General features: G+C 39.6%; 2 long non-coding RNA genes across 2 annotated transcripts in view; both read left to right on the top strand.

Moving 5' to 3' along the window:
- LOC106491911 (uncharacterized) overlaps window positions 1-25054 on the top strand; it is a 61489-nt gene that overhangs the window by 35423 nt on the left and 1012 nt on the right. The window lies entirely within an intron of this gene.
- LOC136992186 (uncharacterized) lies at window positions 1652-10101 on the top strand. Its single transcript, XR_010884261.1, has 3 exons — window positions 1652-1707; window positions 2580-2722; window positions 9958-10101. It is a non-coding gene; the product is annotated as an uncharacterized lncRNA (long non-coding RNA).

The following is a 25054-nucleotide window of genomic DNA, read 5'->3' as shown; positions in this document are numbered from 1 at the left end:
TATTTATGTAAATATATTCACACTAGAACAGCACTCCAACTCTAAAGGTAATTGTCAGCCAAACTGAAACTTAAAGGAGAGTCAAGCTTCTTTTATTTCCTTGTTAAATATGCTAGAAACTGAATATGGTACTTTGTACATTCAAGGCAGATTCAAGGACTTAAAGAGAGGAAGTGTCAGAATTTCTTCTTGTACAAATGCATTGGGGTATCTTTACAATAGATGAGCTAATCAATTAGATGATCTCATACCCCTATTTTTTCTGCTATTCCCATCAATGTTTTCTTGTTTTGTATTTTGTAAAACATCTGTAAATGCAAAAAGATTTACAAATTTTCAAAAGTTGATGGTGAAATTATGTTAAACTTACTATTTAGATGTTTGCAAAAACAAGTGATTTGATGCTGATAATAAAACACTCTTTATCATATCAATATACATTAGTCTCTTATTAGTCTAAATTATATAAAATATAATATAAGTTACATTATGTAATAACTGCATAAGATTCTAAAGCTGCTAAAGTTTCTAAAGCTTCTAAATTATGATAAAATTTTCTGTACCGCAAACTGCTCTTGGCTAAACTCTTTAATTTTTTTCAGATACACAATCTGAAAATTGTTTCACTCGTTGACCTGTGAGCCAAGTTCCCCAAAGCCTGATGCAAATTAAAATGGCTGAGTTATAAATATCTCTGAAACTAGGTTTAGAATGGAAACACAACCAGATCCTTCACTACAGCAGTACTCACGGGAGCTGGTAGGGCAGTTTATAGCGCTATCAGGGCCAAACTATAAGTTAAACGAGGAGGAGCAATTGACTGTAATAAAGCACCCCTAAACAAGAAGAGATCATTAGAAAATGCAGGCACTGAAAATTCCTATTGGGCTTTCCGTTAGCTATGACCCTGTGTACAGCTTCTTGTTTCATTGTTCTGCTTCAGGAAAATATTGCCGTACCTTCTTATATTTCCTTACACTGAATTCAATAAGCACACTTTCGTAGGATTGAGGAAGGGGTGTGTGTGAAACTGAAAGTCAGAAGCCAGCTGTTAAAAAACAATTTATTATTCTCATCCATTCTTGGTCTTCCCTCTGTTCTCATTATTACAACGCTGGGGAGGTACTATAGGATGACAGCTAGATAAAATCAGATGTGCCTCCATTTGACTTTTGCACCTTTTCCCATCAATCTTCTCCTGCAAGTTTTGTTGTTAACATCTGAGCATGGCACAGGGTGCAGGTGTCTGTGGTAGACAGTCAGCGCTTGAGAAAGGAGCACATAAAGACATGGGTTAGGTAATGTTACCGTATAGGTGCAGCGTGGATGTGGGAGGCAACTGCCATTATTCCAGTTATATAAATGGATCACTAAGTGAATTTAATGCATACTTTGGCTGTCATTATAAAGCCAAGATAGAGAACAGAAATATTCCTCTCAGTTCAGGGGTGATTAGTGATAGAGTGATTGGTTTTTCTTTTCCAGTAGAAGACATTGCACTCTGTTTGAGAAAAGATATTTCAAAGATTGAGATTGAGTGAAACTCACCAGTAAATAACAGTACTGAAGGCGAATGCGTGCACCTTTGAACTCACCTTGATTTCCTTACCCTAGGACGTATGTGCTGCATGGAGCCTTGGATAGATACTGTGTCTTGGACTGAGATGTATCCATCGAGAACAAAGCAAATAACTAAGTAATCCCCCAGTACGTTTGTTTTTTCCTTCTTTTTGGCTAAGTGCGTTCTCTTTGCTGAACTGCATACATATACTTCTAAGCAAGGGTAATAAAGAGATAATTTGGACAAGCTGCATACTTTATAACAAGATGCATGTAGTATTCATGTGTCTGGCTTAAGTTAGCAAGTGGTTTACGAATGTAAAATAACTCATTGTGCATAACTTCAACCCTCTCAAATACTGTTTATTTGAAAGATAGTAACGGAGTGAACTCTTTTAAAATTCAAACTGCACTTGGGCCCCTCCTAGGACTGTGCTCTCCACCTTGTCAGCTTCACTTGCAGGATTGCTGCCACCTTTGATTTTCTGTCTCCACTTAGCCTTCTTTGACAGCAAATTGCGTAAAGCTCATATGAGGATGGTGGTACTGTTTTACAGATTTATTCTAGACTGCAGTAAAACTCCAGACCTTCTGTGTGCGGGAACTGAAATGCCCTTTGACAAAAGGGAATAGTACTGAAATCAATCTTACCTGTTCTAAACCAAGATGCAGTTTGTTACAGGCTCCTTTCCCATGCACGGGGAATGGGAAGTGAATATACAGAAATTAATCAAGCTAATTTCTCAGCTTTGCTTAATCAGATTCCCCTCTGGTCCTGAGCTAAGAATGTGACAACAGTTTTTTATCATAAAAATATGGACAACAGAATAACTTCAGTGGCATGGCCAAGTTACGTGCCTGCTCTATTCTCGCCCTGGACAGCATTTACAGGAAACCCACTGAGCTCATCTTTCATCAGTAGGCCTGCTCCCTTTACACATTACCCAGGAATGCTTGCTGCTTCGGCCATAGATTATTCTGTGTCTGTGACTGCAGATAAGGGCTTATGTTTTCTCCAGGAGCTGTGTGGACCCCTGCTGATGTTGCCTGCGAGGAGAGACACCTGATGCCCATGCTCCTCGGCTTCTCCTACCCCTCAGCAGGGTATATATTACTGGTACAGAAAGTCCTATATTGAATATAGTGTGAACAACCCCTTAAGGTAAGGAATCCGTCTTGCTTCAAGCATTATTTTTATCCTGTTGTGTCAATACTAAGGCCAACGGAGCAAGACACAGGACCCTTAAATGTTAATATAGGTTCTTTTGCTTTTTTAATCCTGTAATTATTTGTATAATGGTGAGAGGAGAAAAAAAAAAATCCTTCAGCAAGTCTGTTGGGCTCTTCAAATGCAGTGCATTCATAGGCTTAGTATATATACTTCATATGTTACATAATTGCAGTAGAGGAAAGAAAGAAAAAATTACATATTCAAACTAAATTGAATTCAGAACCTCTAATATGTCAGGTTACAGAAGACGTGTACACATTTAAATAGGACCGCTGCTTCAGAAACCAAATAGCTCTGAAGTACATCTACATATTGGCTCTCCACTCTATGCAGCTCCATTAGGTAATGTTTTAAATGTAAAGCCACTTAATGATGAATGTTCATAAATGAAAAATGCACATTCCCCATAAAACGTTTATCAAACAGCAGCGTCCATCTATTTTTAGTACACAAAAGATCACATTAATTCATACTGTTGTGAAACTCCTGATCTGTCCTTGAGAATCCTTTCTAGGATTTTAAATAACCAGTCTTACAAAGGAACCTTCTTATTTTATAAGTTGTTTATTTTTTTAACAGGTAGCTAACAAAGTAAAGAAGTAACAAATGCAGAAAAGCTTAGGTTTAAGGTGCTTTAATATCAGCATAAAATTCTTTCATCTAGAGTTGTTTGACTAGCTGTTAAGAGTTCTTAATTCCCTTAAGGAAATTAAGTGTAGAATCAACATGCCGATTACAGAGCCAGAATTTCTAAAGTGACAGACCAGGCAGAAGGTAGTCTCAGTAAGGGACCACTGTTATTAAATACACTGTCACAGAAAATTAGGCCAAAAGCAGATCACATTTAAAGCAACCGCACAGCAAGACACACCCTTTTAAATTAGGCTGTTCTCCTGCAGTCCACAGCGTTTGTGCTGCGCTGGAGTTTAATTTAATTTAATGCATTCTTGCTGTAGTCAACCTTTTGGCTTCCACCATCTTTTCTCCCATGCTTTGCACATCATGGAGACTATTTTTAAACTTAATTAGCTTATCCAAAATAAAGCAGAGGAAGATGCAAATCAAAACTAACATTTAAAAGAACTATAATATGAAATAAACTATACAATAATAGCTATTAATTTTCTTCTAGAGTAACCACTTTTCTAAGAAAAGAAAAGAATTCATTAGAAAATTATTTTGAAGTCTTTATTTGCATAAACCCCTTAAATCCAAACTCTTTTCCTCTTAAAATAAAGTAGTGAATATTGAAAGGAAGCATTAGATAATGGGAAAGGAAGCAACTAGAGGAAACATGACTGTTACGCAAAATGATTTTACAAAGAATAAATCCTGACAAACAAATGAGTATCTGTGGACAGAATTTCACTTGGCCTCAATCCTGTAAGCTGCCTGCTCCCCAGGAACAATGTTTGTGTGTGTTAAATGTAAAGGAAATCTTCTAAACAAGAAGGTATGATTACTTAAGAAATATCTTAAGGAAAGCAATGGAAACCATTTTGCATTATCCACTTAATAGGACCTGTCAAAACATTAGGAAATATGCAGCATGGTTCATTATTATCAAGATATCATTTGCATAGTACTTACATACCTTAGCCAATATTGGTGACCTCAGTGCTAGGCACTACACAACCACATAGGAACAGTCAGTTCTTGTCCCCAGGCATTTATAATCCCTCCAAAAAACAAAATAAGGCTAGACTGGGAGCAAAACCATAGATGAAGACTTAAGTTAATGCAGGCCAAAAGCAAACTGACACATCCCAAATCGCAGAAGAGGACCTATTCATTGGCTCCACCCTCTCAGGAGTTCTTTTTTTTTATATATCTACCTTTCATACTCAGATAATATTAAAAAAAATCCTTACCAATAAGCATCCTTTCTACTATTTACAAACCAAGCTTGAAAGCTGTAGAGTTAGGCCAGGCTAAATGTAAGCAGACAGGAAGCCTGCTGGGAGAATGTGAGGGGTCAGGAGGAGCCGCGCAGAAAACTACTCGCCTTTTGGGGCAAGCACAGCTTCCATGCCAACCCCTTGCTGCTTACTGCTCACTGCTGAGAGCCATGACCCAGCGGTCCAAGTACAGGTCTGACCAGAGGAAGGCTTTGGCCCCTCACCTCATCTGTTTGAGCTCTTCCCAGGGAGCTCAACATTTAGCTCTTGCCAAGAAAAAGCGTACGATGTATGGATGATGTCCGGCTGCACAGTATAAGCCTCAGCTCCTAAGTGGCCTTCAATGTTTCTCCTTGCAAGGGCAATGCCGATCTGGCTGGAGAAAACAATAAGACGGGAAAATTTCTTCACTGCCAAATTCTACTCTTCCCTACACCAGAATTACTATAATTCCATGGTACTCAAATTAGATCTGGTCTTTCTCTGTAAATTAAATAGCTGTAAATTGCCCTTATATTCTGAATAGCAAGGCATCCCTTTGAAAGTGTGCTTCCTAATGCAAAGGACGCTTTGATACTCTGCATGGTATGTGAATATAAACTCATGTTTTAGTTTATGGTGCTTTGTCGAGATGTGATCTCTCAAGACTGTTGCTTTGCTGGGCCACCTCCCAGGAAAATGGTGTGACCTAATGAAAGTTAAAAATAGTGGTTTCAGCCTGACTGAGATGACCAGAATAAATTTAGCTTGTGAAAAATGGTTTAATGATGACTAACTAGGTGCTGCAGAGATGTGAAATTCTACACCCTGATTTTTTTGATCTAAATGTTGCCAAAAATTATTTCTCCCTGGTAAACAGGAGGTTTTAGTCAAGGGTGGTTCGGTCAGAACGGCCATAAATAATGGCCTGGGACAATCTAGTCATCCTCTTCTAGAAAAAGATACTATATATGCTTTATTTAAATAATCTGTAATCAAGAGAACTTTAAACTCCTGGAGATAGTAGCTCTTGACTATTTTCTTCTTTATCTATCCTTTTTAAATCTTTCTTCTTCTTTAAAAGTAAATACATATATCAAATGCAAAAAATCATAAAGCAGAAAGGTTGCACAATTAAGCGTGCCAAATTTGCCCTTTTGTGTATGTGACTTGTGATATGATCTTGAGTTACGAAACAGTTGTTGTATCTCTACACATAATCAGCTTTGTAATTTTCAGTTAAGAATATGCAGTTAAGGAAATAAAGACACACAGAAAGTAATTCATTTGAAAGAATTATATATGTCTAGAGCAAATCTCCAGGTTTTCAGGCCTATCTTTCAGAAGTAATAATTGTCTAAAGGCAATTGCACAGGAGTCTGACAAACACTGAGAGCGGCAAGTAGTGTTTGGGGACTCCAAAAAGCAGACAGCTGAGACAGTGCTTACTTTTCAGTGTTTGCATAAAATATATGCCCATATATTACCTTTTGGAATATCGTATTCACTATTTTTATGTAACAGGTTATCATGATGCAAAATTTAGTTTCAGCTCTAAAATCTCAACCCCATCCAGTTTCCTCCTATAGCCAAACAAACTTGCCTGTGAATAGGGGAAATATGTGATGACTTTCTCCTAAGAAAGCTGGAAAGGGAAGGTCTGGTTGAAACGGCTGTAAAATAAAAGAGAGAAACTGAAAACCATAGTCTACAATGCTTGTCAATGGTTTCTCATGAAACATGTATCAAGTCAGGTTCTGTGAAGATCTGTCCTGCATCCAATACTGAAAAATATTTTCATTTACTGCTCAGATATAACAAAATATATTATTAAACTTTCAGACTACATGAACACGAGAAGTTGTAAAAACTTTGGAGTATAGGATTAGGAATCAAGGGGATCTTGTCAAATTAGATAAATGGTCTGAAATACAATAAGAAGCATTTCAGTAAAGATGAGTGATAAGTATTACACTTAAATAGGCATAATCAACTGCACATAATTACAGGAGGAGTAATGATATGGTAGGCAGTAATTCTGCAAAAAAGAATCTGATGGATTGCAAACTCAACATAAGTAAAAAAACAGTAGTTACAGTTTGAATAAAACAAGTTTCTTGCTGAAATATGCAAATAAGAGTGCAGTAAGCCTTCCACTGTACTCTGCACTGATAAAATCCATGTCCAGTGTGGGACATCACTTCCTAGGAAAAAAATCTGAACCAAATGAAGAGGGCCCAGAAGACAGCAGTGAAGTTGTCAGGGAGCTAGAAACATAATGTGCACAACGAGATGGAGCTGCCTTTGCTTAGAGAAGACGGAGATGCATACGATGGCTATTTTCAAATATTTTAAAGGCAGGGATGTAGAAAATAATCTGTTCTCCGTGTCCTCTGTCAACTGGACAAGAAATAACAAGTTTAAACTGCATAAAGGAAGGTGTGGATAGACATTAGGAAAAAGCTTCCATACTGTAAAGACTGCGCAGTTTATTTTGCAGGCAAATATTGCAGATGTTACAGACCTGAACCCCGAGCGTGGTGGCGACAGGCCATCGAGCTCAGGGGAGATACTGGTATTCAGCACCTTGCCTCTGCTGGGGACTGGAGCTGGGACACGGATGGCCGCTGCCTCCCGGGGCCCCGGGGCTCCCCCAGTGCCCAAGGGACGCCCACTGAGCTCCTTGGCACCCAGGCTGGGAAGAGGGGGAGCAAAAAGTGGTGCTGTGCATGGGCAGGGGAACTCCTTGAGCACCTCCGTTTCCCGCGGGACAGATCAAAATTATCCCACATTTCATCTGTGACCTTGGTAGCTGCCAATGATGTTCTCTTCTGTCCCTGCAGGTTTAGCAGTTTGTCTTTCACGTCCCTGATCGGGTTTTATATCGGCCTTTGCGAATCAGATTGGGCAAAATCGCTGTCTGTCCTGTTGTCCCACTCTGCGCACCTCTGGTGCCTGAGCCTTATGATGTTGGAATTGGCCTGCTGGGCTGCTTTAAATCAACATTTCTTTAATGTGGGACTATTTTTGGAAGGCTGAAAAACATCCAGGGTATACGTTTCACTTGCATTCAAATGCAGACTGTTAGTGTATATGCATTAATCACATTAAAAAAACATAAAGCAAGAACAACAAAACACTTTTGTATCTTGTCGGCTTCATGTGGTATTTATAGAGAAAAACCCAGAAGTGCTAGTAAAATTCTGCCCTAGTGGCAGGTTTGTATGTCTTATTAAGCAGTAGAAAGACAAATTTCTTTAAATGCTTATAATTTTCCATTGATTTTCCATCGAATATCTAAACTATTCTCTTCTCAAAACTCCAAATGGCTCACATGAGGCAAAGTATAGATTAACTAAAAAAACCTTTCAATTTTGAAAAATATACCCTCATTTTAATGAACAATTTGGCCAGCAAAGAAGCAAAATATGAAGATGCAACCTTCTTCTGCAAATCCAAGCCAAATGAAACAATTTAAGTATTTTTCTAAAAAATAAAAATTGAAAAACACACTCACAGTCAGCAACTACATCTCATATTGTAGCTTGAGATACTAAGGACCTGACTTTTAAAAAGGTGTTTTTATATTTTCATATTCATATAATTTAGAAGCCTAATTAACATCTGGCTTAGGTTTGGAGATAAGAAAAAGGCAGTACAAAAAAAAAAAAGGTGGCATTTGGATCTTAGGTACACACAACTCCCAACTCATGATTCGTCTCCCCTAAATTTTTGCATGTTCATTTGTCTGCATCTAAGGTGGGCTCTTTCTAGACTATTTCTAGTCAGTGGAAGGAACCGGCACATCTGGAAAGATGTTCATCTGACCTGTGTTAGCCATCTACCTTAGAAATGAATGTTTTTCTCATTATTTTTGCTAACTGTGGAAATGAATATGCCTGTTTCTTCCATTGAATATAAAAGGCGTCTAGACAACTACATGGATCCTGATACCTGCACTGCAGACATCTAAAGTTTTGAAGATGAAACGCAGCCAGGACAACACAAGTGACAAAACCCACAGTAGTGCTGCAGAGGTGCACTAGATCAGAGCCTTATCATAGTCAGGCTAGACCACACGACAAATTACAGACCCCTCCCCACCAGTTTAGTTAGCTCCACAAATGGCAGGGACTGCATCCACAGTAGAATTTTATTTACACCCACAGTTTGGAAAACAAAGTAGCCCACCTTAAAAGAACGTGGGCACCGGGATCACTCTGTGGTGCAAGCTGTAAAGTGACTCCTCAGCATTAGATAGGTCTTGATGAGCCTTCTGTGCAGGGCAAAGTGACAGAGAGCGCTCAGGACAGGCTGCTTCAGAATTTTAAAAGCTGTCGAGTAAATATTCCACTTACTCAGTGTTTGCTAACACAGAGATAATTGCCAGTAGCTGCAATGAGTTGAGGAGTTACAGTAGATAATTCAGTGTGCTCTACAAATATCCATGTTCTTCTATTATTCATACCATGACATTTGTTGGTTGTTCCAGGAGTAACAAGTGAGGCTCCTATGGTTCATGAATTACTTGAATTATGCATAGTTATGGGTAGGCATTCATCATGTACAAACCGGTTTTGAATCATGCATTTCCTGGGGGCAATATTTCTCATGGTAACTAGCAAACTTTTTAGGTCTTTCAGAGCCTGCTGTGTATTAGTAATTACTACTGTGGCAGTGATCCTAGCGTGCATGCTTTCTGGTAAATGGGGGAGCTAATATATGTCTGAATGGTAATAGATGGGAATCAGCATTTGTATTTATACACATTCGGAAGGGTATCTACCTCACCTGCAATATAAACTATTACATTAAACTGCTGAACAGGTATCTGCAGTCCAATTGTCACTATAATAGCAGTCCACGAGTGGGAGGAGGCAGTAGATCACATTTTACGTTTGAAACTGTACTTTTATTTCCTAATTAACAATCCTGCTTTGGGAAGAAAACCGACATCCTCAGTTTCAGGCTTTTGCTTCTAGGTACCTCTTTAGTAAACCTTTGCATGAACAACACTGCCCATCTGTGAAAGAAACATACATGAAAACCTATTAATACACCTTTCACTGCATAAATACAGCACATTGGCTTTACCAAAGGACAAAGGTCTCTTAAAAAGTTTAATAAAGATTTTTTTGCTGTTAAAATGCCCTTTCTTTTTGCAGAATCCATTTTTACAAAAGTAAAAGCTGCAAGGAAACTCAAAGATTGCAAAGCCTGTTGTCATGCAGGAATCATTTTAGATCACCAAGCTATCTGATTTCAGTTTTTCTTCACTGTTTTAAATAGAAATGGTCATAACATCTGGAGGCAGATGGACTATTCAAGCCTTGATGCAGAAAATGGAGATGCTGCTTTCCACTGGCCCATGCAGCGGCAGAGCCACACAAGGAGCCCAAAGACAGCTGAGTGCAGCATCGGATGCTCCCAGGGCTGCTGATCCACCATGGAGCATCGCAAGCGAGAGCCGGCCGACTGGCAGGGTTCCCCCTGTGTCTCCGGTGGGGCTTTGCCGCTTGTATGTTATGATCATTAAGACTGAAACCGCAATACTCATGTTTGGTAGGAAAGAAAAGCCCCAGTAAGCTTCATTCCCCTGGCGAAGTGGAGGAGTTTTTTGTTGTCAGAGGTATAAAGTTTTTGCTTTGCTAGACAGAAAATATTCCCTGTATTTTCTATGCTGGATATTAGTAAGTGCCCTAACATGCTGAATGGACTAACCACTTCTCTACGTGATGTCTAGAAGTTTCATCTAAAGCTCGCTGAGCTGGAGCCATTCACTAAGCTAAGAATTATACATAGTAAATGGGATTTCCCCCACCAAAAACACTGCGAGTAAGCGTAGTATCAGAGAAGCTGGGGACAGGTAAAATGCAATAGATCTCTCTCCTTGTCTCCCTGTGAAGACAGATTTGCTTCTTACATCCTATTTCCCAGTGTTTTGGCCAAGTGCAGTCTAAAATTTTCAAGCAGCATCACTTCTGCCTTTTGCTTTGGAAAATGAGCTGAAAAAATGTCGTAGTCAGGGTGTGTCTCTCGAAGTTCGGCTTTACTTTATCCTGTTTTCAATTTCACTCCTTATTACCGCACAAAATGCTTCCTATGCATCCGTAGTTCAAATGATACCCAGTGCACTCGTGTGCGGCTTTAGCCTTTGCTCACCCAGGTCACAACGGGTGCAGTGACAGGATCAGCATCATGGTGGGAAAAAGCTATTGTTAGGATTTTTTATTGCATTGGTTCTTAAGACTCAGAACTGCTATAAAAATTCTTTGCTAATTTTACTCTGGGAAGATATTTATGGCACATAAAGATAATGGAACCTACCACAACTTGTTGGCAGTAGGTATGGAAACTTCCTTTATTTGATAGGCATTGTGACAGCAGGGAAATTAATACCTGGTGTAAGACAAGACATTTCTCTAATCTGTGTAAAAGCAAATAGCTACTGAGAATACCTCACAAAAAACAACTGTTACCGGAGCACAGCTTGTAAACTTTCTGCATGTTTTACTTGCAGACTGTGGATTTCACAGCCATAAATTTGGAAAGCTTTTTGAATATTCTGTGTTTGTATTTCCTAATCTCAACAACTTGGCACTCTGCAAGTCTTTCTTTACTCCCATTCTACCAAAATACCAACAAAACTAGGTTCATACAGCCCAATGGGCCAAACACCTCTCAGGAGCACTCCCCTTAAAGTGCTGCAAAGATGTTTTAATTAGGTACAAAGCTAGTTACTAGATGAACTAAGTAAACTTTATAGTAGTAAGTAAAGAGTTGATTGTTGTTTTACAAATCTAAGATGAGTTGAAAAATCCAGCTTATTTTTACAGTTTATTTTATGGCTATTTGTTACAGCAGGAAACTGCGAGGCCTCCCATTTGGATGCTGTTTTGACAGTAGGGGCACACGTGAATGCCTAAGGAGTCAGCGTGATCTTCTTCAGTAGCGATTATGGCAGTAGCAAGCAAGTTACAGTTGTAAATCTTCTGGTTAGTTGTAGTTAAATAATATTTTTTATAGACTCATAATATTCATAGTCATAATATTCATATTAATTGCATTTACATACTATTTAATGGTAGTCATCCTCGAAGAATCTAATCGTAGGTAGGTGGGGGCCTGTAAGAGATTAGCACAGGCGATGATGGCCCCAGGTTCACAATTTTAGGATGTTTTAAGCCTGCACTGCAGCCATCTGTAGAAGATACTAGTGGCTGCTCGCCCTTCTGTGATTGTGACGGGCAGTAACAAAACTACAGACGACACGTCTGTGTGCCAGCCCACTCACCACTCAAAAGCCAAACGCCCCACAAAAGCAAGCTAGTAGTATCCCGCAAAATTTTAATGTAGATAAAAAAAACAAACAGTGGGACTTGTAACACCTTGTACCATTTTCACGCTACCCTTGCGCTTTTTTCATTGTTCATGTTTATCTGGCAGGAAGACAAGTATGTCAGAGTCAATATCTTTGTACACTGAAGACATGTATCCTTATTTTCTTTACCCCAAATTTTGCTGGTTTGATGATATTTTAGAAGAAGAGGTTAGTCCATTAAAAGATATTTTAAGCGGTAAATTTATTCATAATTTCTTTGTGTGTCTATTCCTTTCTCTTGAATTTTTATGGGGCTCATCTTCTTAGTTTGCAAAGGTGTCCCTGTAAGTGTATATTATCCAATCTAACTGGGCTCTGTTGACGCTGCCATAACAGAACTATTCAGTAACAAATAATAAAAATAAGTGTGTCTTTTACTGGGACATGCTTCTGCTGCCTGGTTAGCCAGGCTGGTTATGCTTATTTGTTATTTTTGACTTTATGATTGTAGCTTTACTTTTTTAATAAAATTTTTAATAAGAGGGAAAGAAGTCACTGCTACTTGCAAATGTACTGATAAAGCTTTTTGCAATTCACTGTAAGCAAATGCAAACTTTACTGTAAAATGTATTTCAAATTATAAAAGAGAAAAAGTTGTTAAGGGGAAATATACATGTTTTCACAACAGGGCTTTAAAAAAGCAAGGCCTAATAACAAGTGAAAAATCTAACAGCTCCACTCGCGAAAGGCCACAATGAGCTATCACTTCCACTCTTTCTGGCTGCAAGTTGGAAAGTCTTTGTGTAGAAAAATAAGGAAGATGTCTTGCAAAAGTAAAATATAAATGCTTCTCTGTTATAGTTAGCAGCAAATCACATTAATTCCTCTGCTATTCATTGTGATAATGATATTAATCAAGACGCTCCCTGGATACTCATGGAGACATAATGTGTAATTCTATGGAAGCTCTATTGCAATTTAGCATGAATTAATGTTCACTTATTACAAAGCGTTATGGGAAAAATATATTTGTGGACTTTACGTAGTATCGTATTCTTCCACTGTGAAAGAGGCCAAGCAGGTAAAGTATTAACCTGAATAGAATTGCAGTGTAATAAGCAGATGCAGTTGTACATAGAGTGCACTTAACAATCTCGCGGTGTAAAAATGCAAGGCACTCAAAGCTGTTATGTTTTCAATGGCTTAATCAAGAAAATGCTGAGAGAAACTGGTATTGCGGCTAGGATTAATGGAATCTCTAGTGACCTCATTAAATTTAATAAACTAGTTTAATAGAAAATAATAATAGTATTTCACAGGTATATTGTATTGCTTCTTTCAACAAGGATCTCAAAGCACTTTGTGAGCATTTGTGAATGGAGCATTGCTACTCACCTCTGTGCAATAATTCTCCTTGTCCTGCCGCATCTCTTGGGAGATGGCCCAGAAGAGGGCCCTGAGGAGCCAGTCTGCATTGGGGCAGATGCGTGCAATGAGGAATTGCTGGTACTTGCCCCATAGTGCTCATCTGGATCCCACAGCAACCCACTTGCAGCTGACAGTAGTGCTCCTGATTCACAGCTAAGGGAGTCTCCAAGGGACCCCGCGCTCTTCTGCAGGCACCATGGCACTTTTACATGCTGCCAAATCCCTCTGCCAGGTTCCAACACATATGACAAAGATGTGGTAAGAAATACTTTTTTGTTCTGATTTCTTGAGACATTATATTCAGTAATTGCCTAAGGTCCCAGTGCTATGGATTACGGCTCTCTTTTACCATTCCACCATAATTTAAAGAAATGAACTACACAGTATTTATCTACGACTTGTGGGTTTACATTCCTCCAGGTTTTCAGTAGTACTTTTATCCTGATATTTATTCCGCATTTTTAATGGTATTACAGGCAGATTTATGCTGCTCAAACTCTGCTTTGCATCATTTGGACTATTTGCTTAAGTAGCTATGCAGACTTCAGTCCTGGAAGACTCAGTTTAGAAAAAGGCTGCGATCCTTACATTTGCTGGATTTTAAGTGATACAATGATCTCGTTGACCTGGGCACATCTCATCAGATCAGCTGATTAGTAAATGTTCAGTTTTTCAAAAGTTTCCTTAGCTGTTCTCCAGCAATAGTGTTTTGTCCTCCTGCATAAAATCTAAATCATCCACAACTCTTGGTTTTTCTTTATCTGGTAATAACTGATCACTGATTTTTCAAATGTACTATCGTTTCTCAACTACTACTGTGCCACTTTTAAATCCCCTCCTCATTTTTTAAGAATCCAGCTCTCTTCTGGTTTATTCATTTTTGCCTAATATGGAAGGTGTTAAGTCCTTCACTTCTCCGCTCACTCAGGCTAGGAGAATGATCAGTCACTTCTTTTCAGGAGAAGGATTTGCATGGCAGGAAAACTGCAGTTCTGCTGGGAGCTAATTAATCCATCACTTTCGCTCTGCGCACTGTGTATCTGGTCCTTTGCTTGTTGCTGGAAAAGTTAAGGAAAATGAATAGTAGGGAGAGGACTTGAGGATTTTCTTTTTTTCTCCCCGAAGCTGTAGATTTTTGCTGTGCGTTGACTGGTGAGGACTACTTAGAGTTATTTCCAAATCCTTATTTAGAAGGAAGAAAGACCTCCTGTGTTCCCTATTAAAGGGAATAGGACTTATTCTGAGCTGCTGTGGACAAAGCAAAGTACAAAACCCACCTAGATATGCAGCACTCTTTCAAGCATCCTTTCAAGGCTGCCACATTTCTCCTTAGTCCTTTTACTAACATGAGCTTATTCTGCTCCTTTTCTGCCTTTAGCCTTTTTCTTGCTTGTCTGATTCTTTATTCTTGCTTGACACCTCCTGTCTTTCAGACTGCTGCTCAAATGAACATGCTCCTGCCCTTTTTACCTCACACAAACAAGTTTGTACTATTAATTAGATTTACCTCCAAGCTCCACTATTCAGAATCTAGTAAACAGAGATACATCTAATAAAGTAGATGGAAAGGGGGGGGAAACTGAGAGAATCATCTCCAGGTTTTGCTCCCAAGTCAAATATCTTTCCTTACTTAATTATGCTCTGTAAAATTCTTTGAAATCGTTGAAGTAAAGGAGCTATGCAAGTATATGGTGCAGTTAATTATATTGCATTTGTAATCAGGCCATAAAAAGAGAAACCCTTGAACCACAGCTGCATTGTTCCAGGCACCGCAGTCTGTGGACTTCTTCCTTTGAATTTTGTTCCATGCCAGCCAGTGGTAATAGGTTCTCACTGTATCCAAAACTCCTGCAGTCTTTTTCAGCCTGCCCTGGCCAGCAGCCCATCAACTGTTCCACAAACAAACATATATTTCTCTCTGTATTTATTTCTTCCTCCTTTTTTGTCCCACTGTGCAGGCAATTTGCTATTGAATCCTTAATAAGCCAATCTAGTCCAGCCCACATGGCTATTTTGCTCCTAATCAATTTATTCAGCTCACATAGGGGGATTTATCATATTTACAATATCACAGCTATTTGTGTAGGAGTTATAAAAGGTAAGGAATAATTTTAGGAAAAGAAAATCCAGTCACAGGTTTTTGTTGTTTCTCTTGAGCTGCAGTATGTGGGGGTTCATTTCTTCATTTGGGAGGGGAAATTCTGGATTTCAGTCAGCAGAGTTCAGATCCACCAAGGGAGGAACAGAAGTGCGTAATTATGCAAGCAGCAAATCATTTGGAAAAATACAGTGGGCTTTTTTCAAATTGTCTTTTCCAGAAGCATTTTCCTATGTTTTACCTCTCTTCTCTAAGCCTCGGAGATGAACTTCACCCTGCTCCTGTTATCACTTTAAAGTGAATTTATTGTCACAGGGGAAAAAACACAAAAGACTCAGTGATTTGTGTCAGGCACCTGTGCAAGTTGGATATTTATGCAAGGTGACTTTAAACAACTCCACAGTGGTAGCCTTCAGCCCCACAACATGTGCACACAGTTTGGTCTCCACGTTTCCTGGGCCCCACGTCCCGCACTGTGTGCGCTTGGCTAATACTTTTGGATCCAGGCAACCATCCAGCTGTACTTGAGATTTGACTGCAAATCAAACTAATAACTTCCTTGGCCTGCAGTGAAAAAGGATAATAACACTTTCACAACTGGTTCCTTTTTGCTATTATTAGTATTTATTGACATAACAGTAGTATTAAGAGGCCCAGCTAAGGTTTTTGGATTGAACCAATACCCTCCCCTCGCCCTCAAAAACCAACCCGCTCTTGTCCCTGATATTTCCCCTTCATAAGTGACATAACTCAGACTTAGGCACATGGTACATAATACCATCCTAATACAAGGCTGTAATATATAGTACCTTAATTTTCATCCTGCCATAAAACCAAAGGACTATACATAGCCTATGCAGAAACAACAGCAATAATACATGCAAAACATTTCAAACTATCTTTTGCCTATGAACAGCAGTATATTAAAGAGTTAATTTCAGACTGACTCATGAGAAAGGTATGAGCTCCTAAAACGCGTACATTAAGAAGCTTGATTTCTGCTCAAGCTGCCACAGGCTAGCTGGAGTGCATGCTTTGTTTCAATTCAGAGGGAAAAATTCTTCTTAGAAAATTCTCTTCAAAATTCTAGAGGAAAATGCTTTCTTCGCAAGGTCTTTTCCTCTAAATCAAGCCCTCTTTCTCCAAATATACACAAGTATTTCCAGTTTCCAGAAAGACTGTCTGTATCAGAGCCAGTGTTAATGCACGCCTAGAAGTTCTTAGTTCTCTTACCAGTTTCAGTATATTTCATTCTTCATCTAGACACTAGGTTCTCCAGAAATGCAGAATACATGGAATGGATCACTTCCAGCAAATAGAGCAGATGGAAGCTGTTACCCAGTATTTAAAAGGGGTTAAATCAAAGATGAATAGAGTTATTATAGACTAAATCCTTTCTTGCAAACAAAAAACAGACTGAATTTGTATCTTTCAGTGTGAACACTGTAAAACTGCATGGACTGTCATAACAAAATTCTTCATTATAACACATATTTATCCCACAGTAGTAGCATTGGTCTGTGCTCATTGTTAGTTCCCCTTTTAGAAATAAAGCTCATTCAATTCAATTTAGTGCCTTTCTTCTGGTATAGAGAATGAAATGCCATGAGTGGCACCACACTTAACACATCTTTTCATATGGTGATCCTGATCAATGCTGTGGTGCCCAGATCCAGCTGTATCCAGTAGTGGCCGGATCCCTCCTTGGCCTGGAGATGTTGTTCTTATTTTTTGCTTGAGAACATGGCCAGAAATCTCCAGAGTTGCTACCCATTAGCTTTTGGATTTCTCAGCTATCTGAGTTTGCAATAACAAAGTTTGTCAATGCTGTCATTCATAGGACATGTTCTCCTGCAACTGAGTGCTGTAGCATCTCAGAGGGTTTGTGAGCTTTATTTTCTGATGAAGTTAAGTTCAAAGGGACATCTAAGCTTCATGAGGAGAGAAAGGCCCACAAATGGGATCTATTTCTCTGTGTAGCTATATATCTGCTCACACAGATTTAGACAACTCTTTGGCATGGCAAAATTTTCCTCCAACTTTTTTTCCATCCTCTTCCTCATATGGCTTGAGGTCACACCTTTAATTTGGAGAGCTTCAGAAAGACAGAAACATTCCAAGAATAGAGGAGGGGAGTTAGAAACTAAGGAAGAGAGGCTTGGAAACGATGAAACGGGGCAGAAAAGAGAGGGAAGCAATCTGTCAGTAGCGTTAAAGTGGGGGAGAAAGAAATAAGGGCTGGGGAGGACACAAATACTGACAGGCCAAGTTGTCTTGGCTGAGGAGGTGTTGTTCTTCACCTTAAACTAAGGACAGCTTGTATTTAACAATCCAGTTTTTCTTGCTTAACAAGTAGAGCACTAGCGCAGCCGTGAGCCTCGTGTTGACGACAGTCTGCTGCTCGCTCCCCTGGCTCATTTGCTGCAGCCTAAGGCTTCGCGTTTTGATGCACCAAGGACCCCTCTGACCTCCACAGCCTCATCACAGCGGCTCAGACAACAGCCCTTCTGTGCAAAGGAAAGCAAAGAGATGTCAGGAGCTGCCAGGTAGATGTGCCGCAGGACTCTCCATAAAGCTCGCGGCAAATTGAGCGCTACGGGGTGCAAGCACTTACCACGACGAGGCTGAGTCACCAGTGGAGGCTTCTGAAATCAATAGTTGTAACCTGAAGAGTGGAGTACATAAAAAAGAAATTATAAGTCTTAATGATCGGCTGCTTTGAGTATGGATTATACATTGTTAGCAATATGCCAGTGTTTATAGCACATCATTAGCCTGTGAGAGCTGCAGTGACTGAACTTTTGTGTCTGTTTCCAAAGTGCCACAGTACAATGTTTTAGTCTTTCTGCTGCAGTAACCACTGGTTGTTACAAATCCCTTCATGAATGCATTATGGAAAACTGGGGCAGAGTTCCTCACTAGCTAGCCAAGTGCATGCCTGCTGGGGCTTTGTACTCAGGAGCAGTGAATAATGTTTTTAAAGCCAAAGTAGAGTAGAAACCCATTTTACACACATAAGCATGTTGCATAAGACTAATTTTCGTTGAAGTTCCCTACTGGTATGTGAAATTTATATCGTTCTGCAATGCAGGATTTATTTTTGAGGTGTTTCTTTAGTGGGTTCCTTCTTGTATCACATTTCACCTGTTAGTGTCCTGAAAATAACTTACCTCAGTAAGTCTATTATTTTATTGAGTATTCATGTAAAAAGGTCTCATTGTACTTTCCTCTATGGTCTTGTGCAAAGAAAATGTATTCTCGAAGGATATACAGGACACATTTAATTCTGTTCTGCTTTACTAAGTGCAGAAAATCCTCCTGTTCTGGGAGATGTACGAATGACACCCTACACAGCTATTAGTTGCACCATCTTTTGCAACACGCCACTGACATCGTGACCTCTCTAAAAGGCCCGAGAGCTCTCTATGCATTTTTAGCAAAGCAAAAATAGTGAGACCTGAGGGGTTCCGGGGGCATTCCTGGAGGTGGGGAAACGTTTCCAACCCATCTGCTGAGCCCAGACACTTCCACGGAGACACAGAGGAGAAGTTTGTGCCTCTACCCTGTGCTTCATTAGGGTGACAGGAGGTATTAATGGCAGCAATTATGTATCCTCAGTTAATTTAATATATGACAATGTAAGAGACCATAAGTAATTATATTACCAGAGAGGTTTGTTAATTTTATTCAGAACTTAAGAAACTGATCATAGGATAAACTGCTCCACTGTTAAAATAGTAGTTTAATGGAAACCCTTGGAAAAATAAGTTAGGAAACCCTAAGAAAAACAAGTATCTAGCTGAATGATAGAAAAAGCAAAGGGTTCGGTACTTTGTGGCTCCTTTTCATACTGGAACCAGTCTAAAATTAAGTTGAGTAAGGATTCCTTGCTAGCAATTTTTGCCATGTTGTTTCCCTCCCTTTTCCTGTGAGGGTGACAGAGCACTGGAACAGGTTGCCCAGAGAGACTGTGGAGTCTCCTTCCTTGGAGATATTCAAAAGCCGTCTGGACACAATCCTGTGCAATGTTCTCTAGGTGACCCTGCTTGAGCAGGGGGGTTGGACTAGATGATCTCCAGAGGTCCCTTCCAACCTCAGCCATTCTGTGATTCTGTGATTCCCCACCCCAAGGACTTTTTTGCCTCCTCTCCATCTGGCAAGAAAAGCAAAATGGCAAGATGAAATATAAAAAAGGGAAAGGAGGGGATAAACAGAAGCTAAGGCATTGTCTTACAGAAAAGTTAAGGCAGCAAGACAAAGGAAATGGAAAAGCAGGAGGAAGAAAGAAGAGTAAGGAAGAAAAACTTATATTTTTCAAAGAAAGAAGGAGCAACAGACAAAAAGGAAAGTTTGAAAACAAGTAGCCACATAGCAGCCTAGCTATTAATATTTAAATAACTAATCTAACTTTTGGCTGGACTTGCTGACCCTGGAGATCCCTTCCAGCCCTAATCCATATGGATATCTTAAATATTTGTCTGTTTGGAATCAAGCTGAACCCATCTCACTATGTACCATGATATAGCATGATATCTAAGATCACTGTGATATGAATTACAGTACAGCAAAAATGGATCACCTGGGAAATGCAAGGGCAGCAGTGCCTTCACAGTAAGGTTTGATGGCAGCTGAAGGTGAGGCACGGTGCATTACCATTAAGGTGGCCAGCAGCAGTGGATTTGAAGGTATGTTTAGGATTCACCATTGCTATCAGTGGAGGCAGGATTTCAGGCAAGATAAAGCTGTGGGGGGAAATGGTACCAGCAGACTGGAAAGGGTGCACCAGATGCTGTTTATGACCCTAAACTCATGTGTGCATGCCTGTAAGCATGTGCGTGTGTGTGTCCTGATGCTTGGCACTTTTGCAGTCATCCTGGCAGTAGGAAGGACTGGACCTGGGGTGGAGGGTAGGCTGCATGAACCTGCGCCCCTGGGACATGACGGTATCCTACAGCCTGCACCTGAGACCTTCAGCTGAGCAACTGCCTGGCAATTACATTGATGTCTTCAATGGTGATGAAACTATGGCCAACAACTGGTGACAGCGATGACTAGTCTACCAGGGATACTTTTTTTGAAGAAGGGAGTTATAAACCAGGACCAAATACAGCTACACTGTCCTCTGGCAATCTGCAAAATTCCCTATGAACAGTTTCTAAAACAGGCTTGTTGTGTTTTCTTTTTAATAGAGGTATATTTTGTTTTAAATTAGTTGTTTGTGAAAGGCTCTACTTTTAACATTTTCTTAACAAGCTCTGCATTGGTTTCAATCACTTCTTAAGCCAAGCCACTGAGTTAGCAAAATTCTCATTACTTCCTCAAGAGAGGATATTACAGATATATAGATATCATATTTTACAATTAGAGGTGTGAATCTTTGCTGCTGGCATTACAATAATTGCTTCACATTTATGATGTTTGCAGGAAATGAGGAGAGACTGGAAAACCACAGTTTTTGTTGGGAAAGAGGGGAGAGAGAGAAACTGAGACACATTTGCATACTGACAGGCAAGGATTACTTGGAAAACCTGCATTTTAGCTGCAAAAATCTGGATTCCAAAAGGCGATGCAGCAGAGTTAGGCACGCGACATTTTAAGTGCTTGAATGGGCAGGAAAGCTAGAGATGTCCATTTGGGGGTGCACAGTACAATTCTTCACTAAGTTATTTTAAAATTCATGCTATCCAGTTACAATACGATGCATTAGTAGCAAAGCCATGCGAGAAACCAATAACTTTTGCAATTTCCCAAGAGCGCCCACACCTTTGTCACAGACTGTAAGTGAACCTTCAGGTCTCTATCATTTCTGCTAAAGGCAGGTTTGAATCAGGACCAGAGAGAAAACTGGTTGCTGATTAACCCATATGATCTGTCACCTGAGAGACTTGCAATGTAAAATATTACTTGAACTTTTTAAACAAATAACTATAATTTCCATTTAATTGATTTTTGACCTCACACTGCAATTATTCAATGGTAATTTAACTCAGGATAGAAGCCTAGCACACCAGCTGCATATAAACTGGTAAGAAAGATACTGTAAAAAAAAAAATGTGTGTAGGAGAAAGACTGCATTTATTACAGGTTAGATTACATTTGCACAGTAGTCAGCTGAATATTGTTTCCTTTTCCTGCGATGTAATTATCAAAGGCGACATAATTCACAAGGAAAACTTGAGAAACATATGGAAGTCTGTGCTATGCAAACAATAAAAATCCTTGTTTGAAAGCAGTTCTATTGCTCTGCTTTTAGGACTGGTTTTTATTATTTATTACAGCACCCAGGAGCGTGCTTGGCATTTTACAGAGCAAACAAGAATAGCAGGTCCCTGCCTTGAACAGCATACAATCTAAACTTTAACAGCTCCAGAGAATGAATAAAAAATAGTGCACAGGAGGACAGCTTTTGCTTTTCACCCAAACCAACCACAGTTTAACCGTGAGGTATTTCAAATTCTGTTCTGGATATTCAACCCATAATTTTGGAGTTGAGTAAATCTTGCTGTTAACCGTTCACCACCATCAAGGTGGTCTTACTGATCTGAACATCTCTCTCAACATAATCATTATGTTGATTATGGGGTATATTAGTCACAACTATAATCACTGTTATTACTATACACAGTCATAACAATCTATATTGCAGTGTTGCACAGGGCCTCACATAAGAGAGACTTTTTTTACTGTTGTACCTGAAGCTGTTGTAGAATGTGAAGAATCACCATTTTTTTAATTGGGGTGCAGAGAGATTTTGGCTTCTGCAGAACAAACAGAAGAAAAGAGGAGAAGCTGAGACCTGCAGAAATTGTTGTCTTGAGTTTCTTCTCCTCCAAGCGTAGATCAGTGCCACTTAAGAAAAACATTTACCTGTTGGATAAATTGTAAATCACCCCTCCAGATTTTGAGCCATCCTGACTTTATTCTTACCTGTTATATTGATCCTCAGAAATATCCTTCTTTTGAACATTTCTTCATTGGAAACTTGAAAAAGAAATGAGAAGCTTCACTGAGAGAGGATGAAAAAACACTGAAGGAATCATGGCCCTGACTTAAACTAGCTCTTTGAAATTAACTGATAAAGGATTCAGTGATTCTCTTGAAATCAGCTGTCTGTCACAAGCCCGTAATCTGTCTTTATCTGCAGTGGGATAGAATTTGGAGAATGAAAATTGCAGCACTAATTGAGAATTCGCCGTGATGTTCAGGAACTACCAATGTCTCATTTTTTGCTCAAGTATATTTGTGTGAATAGTGGTGAGGAGAAGGGTTGCACTTAAGATCCTTCATTCAGCCTTCCCCTTTCCACTCCTCCTGACAGGGTCGGTTCTAGCCACATTGGCCAGTAATATACTATTTAGCTGCAACTTTTCAGTCTGTATACCAGATGAGATTCCCTGACTTTGTGCTCATAAAATTCACATTTGAGGTAGCTTGGTTTGGGGTTAGAACATTTCTGGCACAATACCAAACATCGGCTGTCCCTGTAATGACAGCAAAGGCAGGCAAGAACATTCAAGTTAGTGCAAGCAGAAATGTGAGCTTGTGAGAAATATTAATGCCTCCTGCATTGTTTACAACCTGCCTGAAAGAAGCTTTCCATGAATAGAATAAGCCTCACAATGGTCTAGCACTTGAGATTTACAGATCCCACTGTGTTTACATCAGAGTAGATAATGCTGGGGGATTTGTGTCCCTTGTAAGGAAATGCCTGCAAGAAAATTAGAGGGTGAAGTCTGAGCATGAAGCAAACACAAAGAACATGGATGCATCTTATCAGAATTGCTGTTTTCTGCAGAAGGAGACACTCCAGAAAAAACAGAGGTGTTCAGAGTAGCTAATGTCAGAGCAGAGTGAGGGTCCTGAGAGAGGGAAGTCAAAGAGCAAGACCAGGTTGTAGTGTGTCATAAATTCTGTAGCTTTCTGAAGAATCAGCTCATTTCTCTCTTCAAGTATTTAAAAAAATGCATCCTGCTAACAATGATATATGGATCAGAAATAAAGGTCTCTACAGAATGTTTTTTTTAGTACAGAGAAATATATAAGGTGTTAAATATTTCAGGGTAAGTCAGGAAGATCAATGAAGGGTTTATAACAAACATCCATCTAGGAAATTATTCATCAGTGATACATGGAGAAGTAATTGCTGCTAAGTAGGACAGCTAGCTCAAAAACAGGACATGCAGTGGACAAAATTAAGTCACCGACACACGGTCGTGGATGTGGAAGAGAAATGAAGGTTGCCAAGAGATGGCAAATGGATGTGATCACAGCATTTACCAGGACAAGACAGATGAACAAAACACAAGGCAGAGAAAAATGGCAGTAGCTCCCTTACTCCAACTGTTGCCTGGTATCAGCAGCTGCTTCCACTAATATGATGCTATCTATGTTATCCATAATCAAAGCTTTATATTTTCAGTTGATTTGCAATAGAGGATAGAGCTCCTGCTTAAAAGAGAAATGTGCACGCATTAGCACCCCTGAGGATGCACTGTGATAAAGCTTTGCAGAGAGAATTGCTGCTGGGCTCCAAGCGTAGCTGCTACTGCTGGAGCAGTGAACTCGTGAATTAATTTCTGTTTTTAAAATATTCTCCATAGGCTCACTCATAAAACACAGACCCTGTTTGCACAAGGAAGAGAAACGGGTAACTCATCTGCCCTGAATCTCTGCGTATTTCACAAAACTACACATCCACTGGTCCCTCCAAGACAGTCGTTAGCTGCACGAACAACCGCATCTTGCTGATATAAATCCACATATGATTACAGAGAGATTTATAGAGAGAAAAGCGCAGGAGGAAATGGTGTCTTAACAGAAGGTCAAATGTCCAAGCATTATTAGGACAGAGAAAGGGTCTGAGTGGCTCAAAAAGTGTCAGCTTTTTCCAGCTGTGTAAGCCGGCCAAATAATGTATATTACCTCTCTCTACAAAGCATGGCTGTCTTCCTATCTAAGAGGAATAAAAGAAAAGAACAAGACTTCTTATTTAGATGCTATTAATTATATATATGCACATATGCATATGTATATGCATATATATTTATTACATCTCCACTGTGAGAGTTGCAATCAGTCAGGTCCTTGTTGTGCTGACTAGGATACAAACACAAATCTAGATATAGCTGCTAAAGACAAATCCTGCAGTCTCGGGAGGAACATTAACACGCCCAAGTTACAAGAACAGAAGGCATCCAGAAGACTTGTTCCTTTCTTTTGTTTCCTCCAAAGAGATAAAAATAAAACAACACGCAGTTTATGCGTGTCTGAGAAATATAACTGCAAAAGAGAGTTTGGTGAAGAAATTCTGTGAATCAAAGTTCTCTTGAGCTAATGCCGCTGCTTAAAGGTTAGCGGTGCTGAATGAGCGCAAGCAAACAGGTCAGGAAATATGAGTGGGAATAAGCCTGGAAGTAAATATGCCTGGCTGCCCACCTGGATGTGATGTGAGACGACCAAGTGACTGATTCAATATGGCTGAGCATGAGTAAAAGAGCATACTGATCCAATGTGACTGCAAGGATGAAAGATCATGTGCG

The sequence above is a fragment of the Apteryx mantelli genome, chromosome 5, assembly GCF_036417845.1.
Source record: "Apteryx mantelli isolate bAptMan1 chromosome 5, bAptMan1.hap1, whole genome shotgun sequence".
Taxonomy (NCBI): Eukaryota; Metazoa; Chordata; class Aves; order Apterygiformes; family Apterygidae; genus Apteryx; species Apteryx mantelli.
This window is presented reverse-complemented; position numbering and strand designations above follow the sequence as displayed.